Raw genomic sequence first — 11,309 nt, forward strand, 5'->3', positions numbered from 1 at the left:
TTTCTCATATTATTGTATATGTATTAATCACTGTTTCTAATCTAGTACACGTGGATTGTCTTTATTCTGTATTAGATGTGTTCTACCTGTTTTCTCATATTATTGTATATGTATTAATCACTGTTTCTAATCTCATACACATGGATTGTCTTTATTCTGTATTAGATGTGTTCTACCTGTTTTCTCATATTATTGTATATGTATTAATCACTGTTTCTAATCTCATACACATGGATTGTCTTTATTCTGTATTAGATGTGTTCTACCTGTTTTCTCATATTATTGTATATGTGTGTTTGTGGGATTTTTACTTCACATCTGATCCCTCCTCATTTCAGCAGTTTCATTTCTATACACTTTAGAAACTCATCTTCCAGATTATTTTTAGAATGTATGATTTCATTTTTTTATTCTAATTGTCTGTTTTACCTATCTTACCTGAATCTGCTAAATTCTGATTTTAATGAATAATTTTTATTGTTTTTATTAGAGATGTGCTATTTATTTATTATGTGTTGTCAGTGCAGGGCAAGAAACCGAAATAAGATCTTCATCTCTTTAGTTTCTTTACCCATGAATGATATGTTTTGATATATAATGTATTCATTCGCCCTAACTCTAACCAACACATTTTAAACAAAATCTACGTGATCGCTACTCTCTGTTTGACCAATTACAAAATAAGACATAAAAGCCTGGTTATTGATTTAGATGCAACAAGAAACAACACTGCTGTGTTTAATTTATACACAAAATTGATTCGTTATGAAAACCCAGTCGTGAAGAAAATTAAAACCAATAGCAGTTTTTTACATGTAGTTCAGATGCGGCGCTGACAAGCGAGTGTAGAACGTAGCACTCGCTATTCCTTATTGAATGATCCCGTCGTGTGGCCATTTAGTAGAACTGTTGGTTCTAATAAACTAACATTTGTTTTTATATGTGAGCACAGTTCAGTGACAAGCGGTTGCTGGTGCCCTCTGCTGTTTTTCATTGGTAGTACAGGTAGTCAAATTCAGCAATGTCTTTATTATTATTATTATTATTATTATTATTATTATTATTATTATTATTATTATTATTATTATTATTATTATTTATTTCTCAGCAGACGCCCTTATCCAGGGTGACTTACCCTTGATACAAGTTATCACAGTACAAAGTATCACATTATAAAATATCACATTACACAATATCACAATACAGATAAGAGCAGCTATGAAAGTACAATAAGATCAATTCAAGTAAGAGCAAAATAATAAAGCAATCAGTAAATTATAAGAGTGAATTCGACTAAGAGCAGCTAAACCTGATAGTGACTATAAGAACACGTAGTAAGCATGATAAATGCATGAGAATGATTTCAAATAAGAGCAATTACACAAAACTGTATTATTTATACACAGCACTCTCCTGGTTATTCTGTAAATGTTGTTTTCGCTTTATCTGAAATGTCCATTTTGCACAGGGGTTAAAGTTAATTCGAGTAATTTCAGCTGCATTCATTATATATATATATATATATATATATATATATTATATATATATATATATATATATATATATATATATATATATATATATATATTATATATATATATATATATATATATATATATATATATATATATATATATATATATATATATATATATATTACAACAAACAGTTCTACGAAATGGCCACACGATGGCAGCATTGGATAAGGAATAGCGAGAGCTGCGTTCTGTCCGTCTCCCATGTGAGTTTAATTATTCTTCAAACCAATAGTATTTTAATCCACAACAGTGACTGATAAAACAGGCTTTGTACAACGCTTGTCCCGCGGTCTGCCGGTAAGGGAGCTGTGTGGGTGATGGAGTGCGCTGCAGAGCGGATTAACACTCGATCACACAAGGGAATATAAAGAATGCCGTGTTCAGTGCTAACTGTACCATTTAGTGTGTGGATAGACTGAAACCACTGAAGCTGTTTTAAAAAAAACAAGCAAAGACAATGTGCTGAGGCGTTGTTGTGAGTGACTCTGCAGCTGATGCACAGCTCACACACCCTAGTCTCCTATCTTGGAAAGTGCTTTGTAATGGTGCTCCATTATGAAAGGCGCTATATATATTTATTATTATTATTATTATTATTATTATTATTATTATTATTATTATTATTACTATTAACATTCAGGATTCTTTTGAAATGAATATAGATTAATGGATGACCACAGGCACGAAATAGGGGAGGAGTGGGAAGTAAAGTTGATCCTCTGTTATATCATTAAAAATAATAACTATGTGTCCCATGATTGGGCTACAGCAGTACAATCTGTGACTCTTCAGCTCTGGTTTCTTTGTTTTGTTTGATGCAATAAAAATGAATAGTGAGGAGTGTTTTGCACACTGTTTCTGGTGCTGGGACTCTGTACCAGCTTACAGGGTTAATAACTAATACTATACTGGGCTCTCTTTATTAGCTTGTGTTTCTCTTCTTGTCTCAGTGAACTCTGGATTCCTACAGTGTGTATGAGTGTGTGTGCCTGTATGTGTGTCTGTCTGCACATGATTAAGAACATCAGTATTACATTGGGTGATGAGGTTCAAGCTAAAGGTTGTAAAGGACCTCATCACATATGGTTAGTTTCCAAATGGACAGATTGCCTGGAAACAGGATCTGAAAAGCTTTTGAATTCCTTTTTAAATTCCCATCACACTTCAGTGAAAGCCAGCTCTGTTCTTGAGTTATTCCATGCAAAAGTGTCATAAAAGCAAAAGAGAAACACACTTTGAAGAGCTTGTTTGATTTTGCTTTGCAGGTCTGTAGAATTCGTATTTAAAAATGTAATTTATTTAATAGGGTTACAGAGTGACGTTAACAGACTAACACTGCTCCTGTCACATGGGTGGGATTTGGATCCACAACGTTTCTGAAACCTGAGGGCTGCTTGTCTGGTGAGCGCTATAATTTGAAAAGACTTTCTACAAAATGTTTCTGATTAATATGAGTATCACTAATTAATTAGGCAGCTACATTTAAACTGGTGTATTTTTATTCAATCATTATACCAGTTTGAAAGTAAAACTGAAGAGGGGGTACTGGCTTGAGAACGTACACAACACTTCATAAAGGAAGCTCTAATAAAATCACACTTACAGCTTTATTGTTACACAAACTATTTTAATGCTGTTAGGAAACTGATGCAGTCCCAGTCTAGCCCCTGTCTACACTGTGTAATACCCGGTCACTTATCAAACTGACTTTGCAGTTTACAACTGTACAACTACTGCGCCTGTGCTGAGAAACCATTTTAAACAACACAGGCACAGAACAGCTGATACTGTCAGACCTGGACAGGTTTATGTGGAGAGAAAGGTACGGCAGGAATAATCTAGATGCACTTATACATACTACATCAGATCACACAGCTGCGCAGGGGGTGCCACCCACATCTTAAAAGAAAAAAAAAAGCAGAATGAGAGGGCAAATTCTGTAGTTCAGGGAGAAGGAGCAGAGCGATCAGAATGATGAGTTTTCAATTGATTTGAATACTCATTTTGAATGGATTTGAATTCTCATTTTGGAGTGATTTGAATACTCATTTTGAATGGATTTGATTTTGAATGGATTTGAATACTCATTTTTGATTTGAATACTCATTTTGAATGGATTTGAATACTCATTTTGGATTGATTTGAATACTCATTTTGAATGGATTTGAATACTCATTTTGAATGGATTTGAATATTCATTTTGAATGGATCTGAATACTCATTTTGAATGGATTTGAATATTCATTTTGAATGGATCTGAATACTCATTTTGTAGTGAATGATACCTGATGTTCCAGGGACAGCCTCTTGTGTTTCCACTCCAACACTACCACTATCAATAGCATCTACCACTGCTGGAAGCACACTTGTATCCTTGAATTTATTAGGCTGTAAATCTGGTGCAGAAGTTGTGCAGGCTCGCCAGATGAATGCTGCTGGCATTGCTTTGTAACAGCACTGCGTGTCTCTGCTCTCAGCCTCTTGCACAGATAGTGCACAGCATTTATGGAAATCTGTTAAAGACAATGTAGTTCTGGGATTTTAAAATGGCATCAGAACTACATTTCCCAGTGCCCAGTGCTCCTAATGAAGCCAGCAATGAAAACCATGTGGGTCAATTGCATCAGATTTGTAGATTTAGTACAGAGCAGCTAATCATAATCTACTTCAAACAAAATATGCAGGCATTGCTGCTAAAATTCCCATTTCCAAGTATTGAAAATCCCTGTTTTGTCTTCTATTCCTGATTCTGCATTTTATAAATCCTTGACCCCCGATTCCAACTTCCATGCAGTTGTGTGAGATTGCTGTTAAAATCCGACAGCCTTGCAATCTAAAACACTACAAATAATAACGACTTGAAACCAGAGATCGATAAAATATCTAACAAGAGTGCGTTTCCCAAAATCATAAATAATAAAAAGATACAACAAACTTGTAAACAGCAGGGAACATTTTACAGGAAAGAGTATAACTGAAATGGGCTTTAAAGCAACATCAAGTGAAATATGTATAAACGATTTTTATAAACCACAGTTATATAAAACTTAATGACAAAATATTTGATTGTAGGTGGATGGCTTGTATGAGCAGACAGCAGTTTAAAAAGCTGCTCCAATCAGGGTATATATAAGAAATGTAGAAACAAGGACATCACGGTATTTACTACTGGATTTTTAAAATTAAATCCTTGATTGACAAGACACTGAACATCATTTAAAACAGGCAGCAAAGCATTTTTAATACAGATTTAATTTTCTTTAGTAGTCTCGTTGTCAATCAACACATTGATATTAAAAACACAGGAGCCTACGTTTGTTAATAGAGTACCCAAGAGAGCAAGGGCAGTATTAAACACATCCTGAGCAGAAATCACCTCATTGAGAAACAATGGTATGCAGCCCATTCCATTCCTAAAAGCTCTCTGGTTCCCCCTGCTGGAAGCAGTATTGCTTTTACACTTCAAGCTGCCCTCATGATAACTGTGGTACACTGTGCTGTGTCTTGAGGTAGCGCAGATTCACAGTGGTATCGGGGAAGTTTCCACAGAAGCCACAGCAAGAGGCTGAGCAATGCATGAGAAAAGCAAGAGAGACGTGCATTCATAATAACAGTCTGTTTAATACATTACTAATGTGACAGAACACAATCCCAATGCTCAACAACATGAGGAATACAAGACTCAAGACTCGCTCATATTTGTGGTCTGTGAGCTTTTGATCTGAACAGATTGTGATCAGGGGTGACCAGCGTCGTAACCAGAGCTGATTCTCCCGAGGTCACTCTGAGGTTTCAAGCTCTACCTGCAGTATGTATATGACTGCTTGGTATTTACTATTCAACCTCCAAATCTGTGTTACACAGCAAACCCTCAGAGAAAATGAAGGAGTCTTTGGTACTTTAGCAGAATTTTTACATGAGCTTCAGCATTGATGATGCAAAAAAACAAGCAAGGACTCGACCCCGGTGTCCTCATAGCTAGTTAAGGCCATGGGGGTGAACCTGTTTATCAAGCATATGTTTTTTCAAGCAGTTTTTCTTTTAAGTTTTCAGTAGTCATTTGTAGTCAGATATCCTCATGTTGTTTAAGTGTCTGCAATTCTGAGAAAGTTCTCAAGTCTTTCAAGAGAGCACTTGACATTCTCACGGTCTTAGACTTCTTCACACATCAGTGTGCAATTTTACACTTAATTTAAAAAATGGTAAGGTTTCCAATCTGGTTATCTGGCTGAATCTCTTCCCACAAACAGAACAATGATGAGGTTTCTCTCCTGTGTGAATTTGATGGTGTCTTTTAAGGTCTCCTAACTGACTGAATCTCTTCCCACAAACACACAAAGTGGTGAGGTTTCTCACATGTAATCCAAAGAGGTGACACACTTGTTTTTACCACAAAAAATTCGTCTCTTATATAAATTTAAAACCTTCCCAATCAGGTGCATCCCCAATCGGTTCCTTTGGACACACAGGAGTCACCCTAATGCTGAACTCGCTGGTGTTAAATTAACTTTTGAGGATTTCACCTTTAAAATCTTGATGACAAGTTCCAAAAAAAGTTCAAGTTGTTTGACAATTTAGGTCTGTCTGTACTCTCCTCTCCACAGTAAGAGGGGGTCTGCTTTAAAGAAGGGATTTTAACTGAGTGAGTTCTCAATGTCTTCACATACTCTTCTTGGGGTGAGTGAGTTCTCTGTGCTTCTTGCACTGTGTGGTTTGCCATTAGAAGGGTTTTTGCACTGGGGTGATGGAGTGGAGTCGTGTTCTCCTTCAGCTACTTTAGAAGCTAAAGAAAGAAAGAGAGACAAAGGTTATTGTACAGCATTCTTCCACATGCACTGTTCTGCAGGGCTTCATGTCACAAACATGACAACTAGAGTGAACTCTGATGACTGTGTACTGAGAGAATTCAGTCAGATCCACTTCATATGACTCCTGTTCATCTCAGCCTCCTTTTACTATCACCATATTCAGGAATGTAGATCAAAGCTGGGAGTCAGGAAAAATCCATGGCTATGTCATAACATTCCTGACTATTTTAATGAGATGTATCCTGGAAAAACACACACGCATCAACCCTGTGTTGGGTCTGTGTGTTGAACACAAGCGGATTCGTTTACCAGCTAGTGTCTCGCAAGTGTCAGTCACAGCAAGAATGATGTCAGCATGTCAGTGACGTGGAAAATGAAAATCCACCTGCTCTTATACGTTTAAACTGGAATATTGAAAAATCCTGACTCTGTACCACAGAGTTATTAACTACCTGCATGGTGACAGTACTGCTATTAATGGAATGTTTTAATTTGTTTTTTGATAATTAATATTTGCTGTGCTTCTAAAAACAGAAATCCCATTTGCAATCCCACGCACTGCACCTTGCCTTTTTATTCTGCCTGTATTGAAGACACATGCCATGTAGAACTATGCAGGGCTGCAGGGGGTTTGTTTTTCCACAAAAAAATTTTCTTTTTGTGATTTTTGTGTAAAATATCTGTAGAGCAAAGATCCGGTAAAACTACAATTCCCAGATTCCCCCTCACAGCTGAAACTGATTCGCTTGTCTGCTGTACAGAACCCCTCCACACACGTACTTACTGTACTGTGACAATAATAACACAGCAATGCTTACTGTGAGACACACAAGAGGGAAATGTGGCGCTGCGAGCAAACATTACAGTCCCTGGGATAGCTGCAGTGAGATGAGCATTTAAAAATTAGATTGTATTTGAATAAAGTGTAAGGAATACAATAAGACTGTTGGTTTTCATCCTCATACAATATGGGTTTGCTCTCATTTTGGCAATGCTGCTGCATACTCTGCACAGAAATTCTCTACTGAAATGTTTCTTCTGGGGACGCTAAACAACCCAACTGGATATGACATCACCCAGTGATGGACATGTGATCCCTACAGCTCTGTAAAGCTGTGGGAGCAGCACAACTGCAAACAGGCTACCAGGAATGGGGAAAGGCACAGATCTAACACAGGGGTGTCCAGAGCTGGCCCTTCCACTCCTGCTCTTTGTTCCAACCCTGTTCTAAGTTGTTTAATTGAACCAAATAAACCTCCATCCAGGCACAAGAGCAGCACTTTATAGCAGTGAACATGTTCAATGTGGAGTGGAATGGCCTGCAGGAGCGTGATTGGACACCGCTGATCTAACAGCATTCTAAAGAGGCGGGGCAGTGGCTGCACATCTAGCAGCTGCCTCAGGAGCAAGGACAGTTATGTCCTTGTTGATAGAGTGTTTGGGCAGCTCCCCTTGGGTAAAATATGAATGTGAAGCACACTGCTGGTGTTCAGCAGCAGGCTCTGCAATATGAATAGGCAGCTCAATGCTGCTTGTTTTGTAGGGTTACCTCTAAACCCCAGTTCACATTCAGATGGAGAATCATCACACAGGCTGGATCCCAGCTTGATGTTGTCATCAAGTGTACAGGCATTATTTTCAGTAGGAGGTTCCTCTGCGATGGAGACACATTCCTGCTCTATGAACTCCTCTTTCATAGGAACACATTCCTGTTCAGTCTTTAACAAACGGCAGCTCTGTAACCTGCATTAAACTTGCACAGCACTCCTGCTCAAAGGACTCCTCTTGTGTGGAAACTGCTTCTATATTTGGCTCCTCCTGTACTTCAGATTCAGGGATAGCGTGACTCTCTCTGGGATCTGTGGAGAAACAATATTGTATAAAATTCCAGCTCTTTCTTACTAGCTAGGCTCCTCTACAAAGCCAGCCCTGTGTCAGAATGCTACTGAGAGATGTCTTTGGGTCTAAGAGGAGGCATTTCTCTTATTTATTTATATTTAATAAAGAACATCTAACCCTAGTACCCTACCCACAATGCCATGGTTCATGCTTTTGCAATGATCAAATATTTATTTCAACTTCTATCAACATTCTGTGTTGGCTGCTTTGATCAGAGATTGTATCAAAATAACCCCTCCTGCTGCTGTGTTCAATAACGTGCAGCTTGCATTTCAAGTGACTGTTCCTCGGTTATTTCGTAAAGGGGTGAGCTGGTATAATAGCTTGGTGGTTTAGGTTCATTCTGTATTTGATCCCATTCCTTTTATTCTACATTGCAGTCATTGGTTAACGCTGTGTTTGTGTTCCTATGAACAAAATGAAGGAAAAGGCATTTTCATATGAACATCTTTTTATTCTACATCCTGTACAAAACAAGACTCAGCCCTGCTGGGCTTTCTCAGCTGCTGTACCTCACTGGAGCACTGCATCCACTTCTACCTCCCTGTCAATCACCATCATGAGCGCAGCTCTGTTCCAATGCAAACATCCATTTCTCTACTGCAAACACACTTAGAAACCAAGCGGGGAGCCTTGCAGTCTCAGCACAGTGTCTGAGGAATGGCTTTTTGTTAACTGTGACAAAGTGCCCGCCCCTGTGTATATTATCTGTTATGTTGCGTGTGGTGTGTTAAATGTTGGTGTATAGTCATTGGTACACGGGATATAAACGGGTCTGTGTAACACAAGTGTTTAAAATGTTTATTTGTATTTAGGCATGAGGATTGCACAGCACTTCACGTGCAAGTAAAAAGTAATAATATGTGAGCACGGGGAATTGCACTTTATTAATTCACATGCAGTTATACCGAGACTCCAACTGAATGATTGATTAGCAGTCGAGTCTCGGTACAGCTGCATAAAAGCAGCATGTTTTCACCCACTCGGGGTTGTGTGTTCGGTGAGTGGAGAACAGGAGAGAGAGTAGGAGAGTTATAATTTCAATTGCTATTGCATGCTGGTGGGACCAGCACGATACTTGTTTATTTAACTCACCGTGTTTGTTTGTCGATCTGCTCACCGTTTGTAAAGTGTTAGTCCGTTTCTGTTTGTCTTTTTATTTTGGCGAATGTGCCGTATCCTGTGTTTTTCGTGTTTGATTAAACTTTTTTATTTACAATAAACCGGCGCAAGCAAGCGTCTCATCATTTCACATTCATCTGTTCTGTCTTTGTGTACTTCATTCCTTCCTGGTTCTGACGTCACCCACTCAGCCGTCTCTGTGACATGACTCACACTGTATTGTGATAATGGTTTGGATGGAAACTGTCAACACAGAATACAAGTTTCAATGTGTCAGATACAATGAGCAGACAAGTGGCTGCAGCAGGATAAACTGCTTATTCTCAAAGCAGTTTCATTTAAACAAGTGATTTACACAACTCTCACTTTTTAAAGTGCAGCAATATGTTTTTTGTACAAACTCCACCTGTGTAATAATCATTAGTAACAACACTGGAAGCTTGCTTGTGCAGTGTCCCGTGAACTGTAGATATAAATCCAATCACATTCCTTGTAGTACTATAAGCCATTTGTGATGGTGTTGCTATCCCTATTGCATGCATCCTGTGCAAACTCATAAATAATAATCTGGATTAGTAAATGAACGAGCTGCGTTTGTACCAGAGACACACCCAGCACTGGAGCTGAATACAATGAAACCATGCATCTAAAAACAGATCTGCAGGCAAACACAAAAACACGATGTGAGGCTGTGTGTTCATATTAGGACAACAATCATTAATCTAACCCTCTGCAATATGGGCTGTGACTGTCTCAGTGGGACTCTATACAAGACATCGCTTTACCACAACGATACCATTTCAGCATCTCTAATCACAGACTGGTTACCAGTATAGTGCTTTCTTAGTTTCTAGAATAGCTATTTAAATATGAATTAGACTAGGCTAGATGCACTACGTTCTTATAGTCTATAAAATAACACAAAGCCTCAATTAGACTCCTTATAACCAATATTAGGACAGAGCTGTGCTATTAACCGCGCTTATAATCATCAGACACTTTAAAACGTGTCTTAAGAGAAATTCCAACAAAGATCTTTCCAGTAGAAGGTGGTTTGAGGTGTTGGATTGCCCGATCAATACCACACAATAAAATCAATCTTACCCTGAAATATGAAAGCCTGTTTAATGTCTGTATCTGCAGTGTTTATACACCCTCGCACGGCTCTCAGTTCTCTGATATTTCCAATCTCAGCTTCAGACTTTCATTCTCTCTCTTCAATCCAGTCATTTCCACTCGGAACTCAGTGAATTTCACACAGGATGGAGTTTCAGCCGCTTTCACTGCGCGCTCGACGGGAGAGACGAGCTGCTCTTGAAAGAGCGACACGGAGACACTGACCTCCATCTTCACTGGTTTTAGTGGGAGACTGGTCTAGCGGAATCCTCTTTTCATCCACAAACACTGCTTCGGTTTGTATTTAGTAGATATATTTGTTTTTATCGTAGCCTTCCCATTCAAATATATGCATCACAAACAGACTTTGCAAGGAGTAGCGCCCGTCTTTCAGGATCCCGCGCAGCTCTGCTGGAATTGAAACGCGTTTGTTTCTCAGGAAATAATCTCATTGAAAAGCGACACTTGTCTGCAGAGACTGACGCGCTCCACTCTGTGTGTGAAATTCAACAGAGAAATGCGATTCTTTCCTTTTCCCGGAACTCCGTGCAGGTAATAAACAAACACAAAACTCACAAACTATTAAAAACCATTTCAACCCAAACTAAACAGTTTAAACAGCAGGAGCCAGCGTGTTGTAAAATCAGCAGCGCCTGCAGCCGCCTCTCTCTGTCCGGTGCTGAAATGAACGCGTCCCAGCAGAAGGCGTGTCTGGATGAATCGGCGCGTATTCTTGGCTGGCCTCCCTGTGGAAGCGAGGGCGGCTCGACGCGGTTATGAAGCTGGATGGCAGGTTCTCCATGTTGGCTCTTTGCGCGCTGAGTTC

At 38.8% G+C, this 11,309-nt stretch overlaps 1 long non-coding RNA gene across 1 annotated transcript; it reads right to left on the reverse strand.

Moving 5' to 3' along the window:
• Positions 1–6,272: 6,272 nt before the first annotated feature.
• Positions 6,273–11,255, reverse strand: LOC121310397. Its single transcript, XR_005948792.1, has 3 exons — positions 10,472–11,255; positions 7,896–8,205; positions 6,273–6,321 (listed from the first exon to the last, which is right to left on the reverse strand). It is a non-coding gene; the product is annotated as an uncharacterized LOC121310397 (long non-coding RNA).
• Positions 11,256–11,309: the final 54 nt, after the last annotated feature.

The sequence above is a fragment of the Polyodon spathula genome, unplaced genomic scaffold (assembly GCF_017654505.1).
Source record: "Polyodon spathula isolate WHYD16114869_AA unplaced genomic scaffold, ASM1765450v1 scaffolds_2076, whole genome shotgun sequence".
NCBI lineage: Eukaryota > Metazoa > Chordata > Actinopteri > Acipenseriformes > Polyodontidae > Polyodon > Polyodon spathula.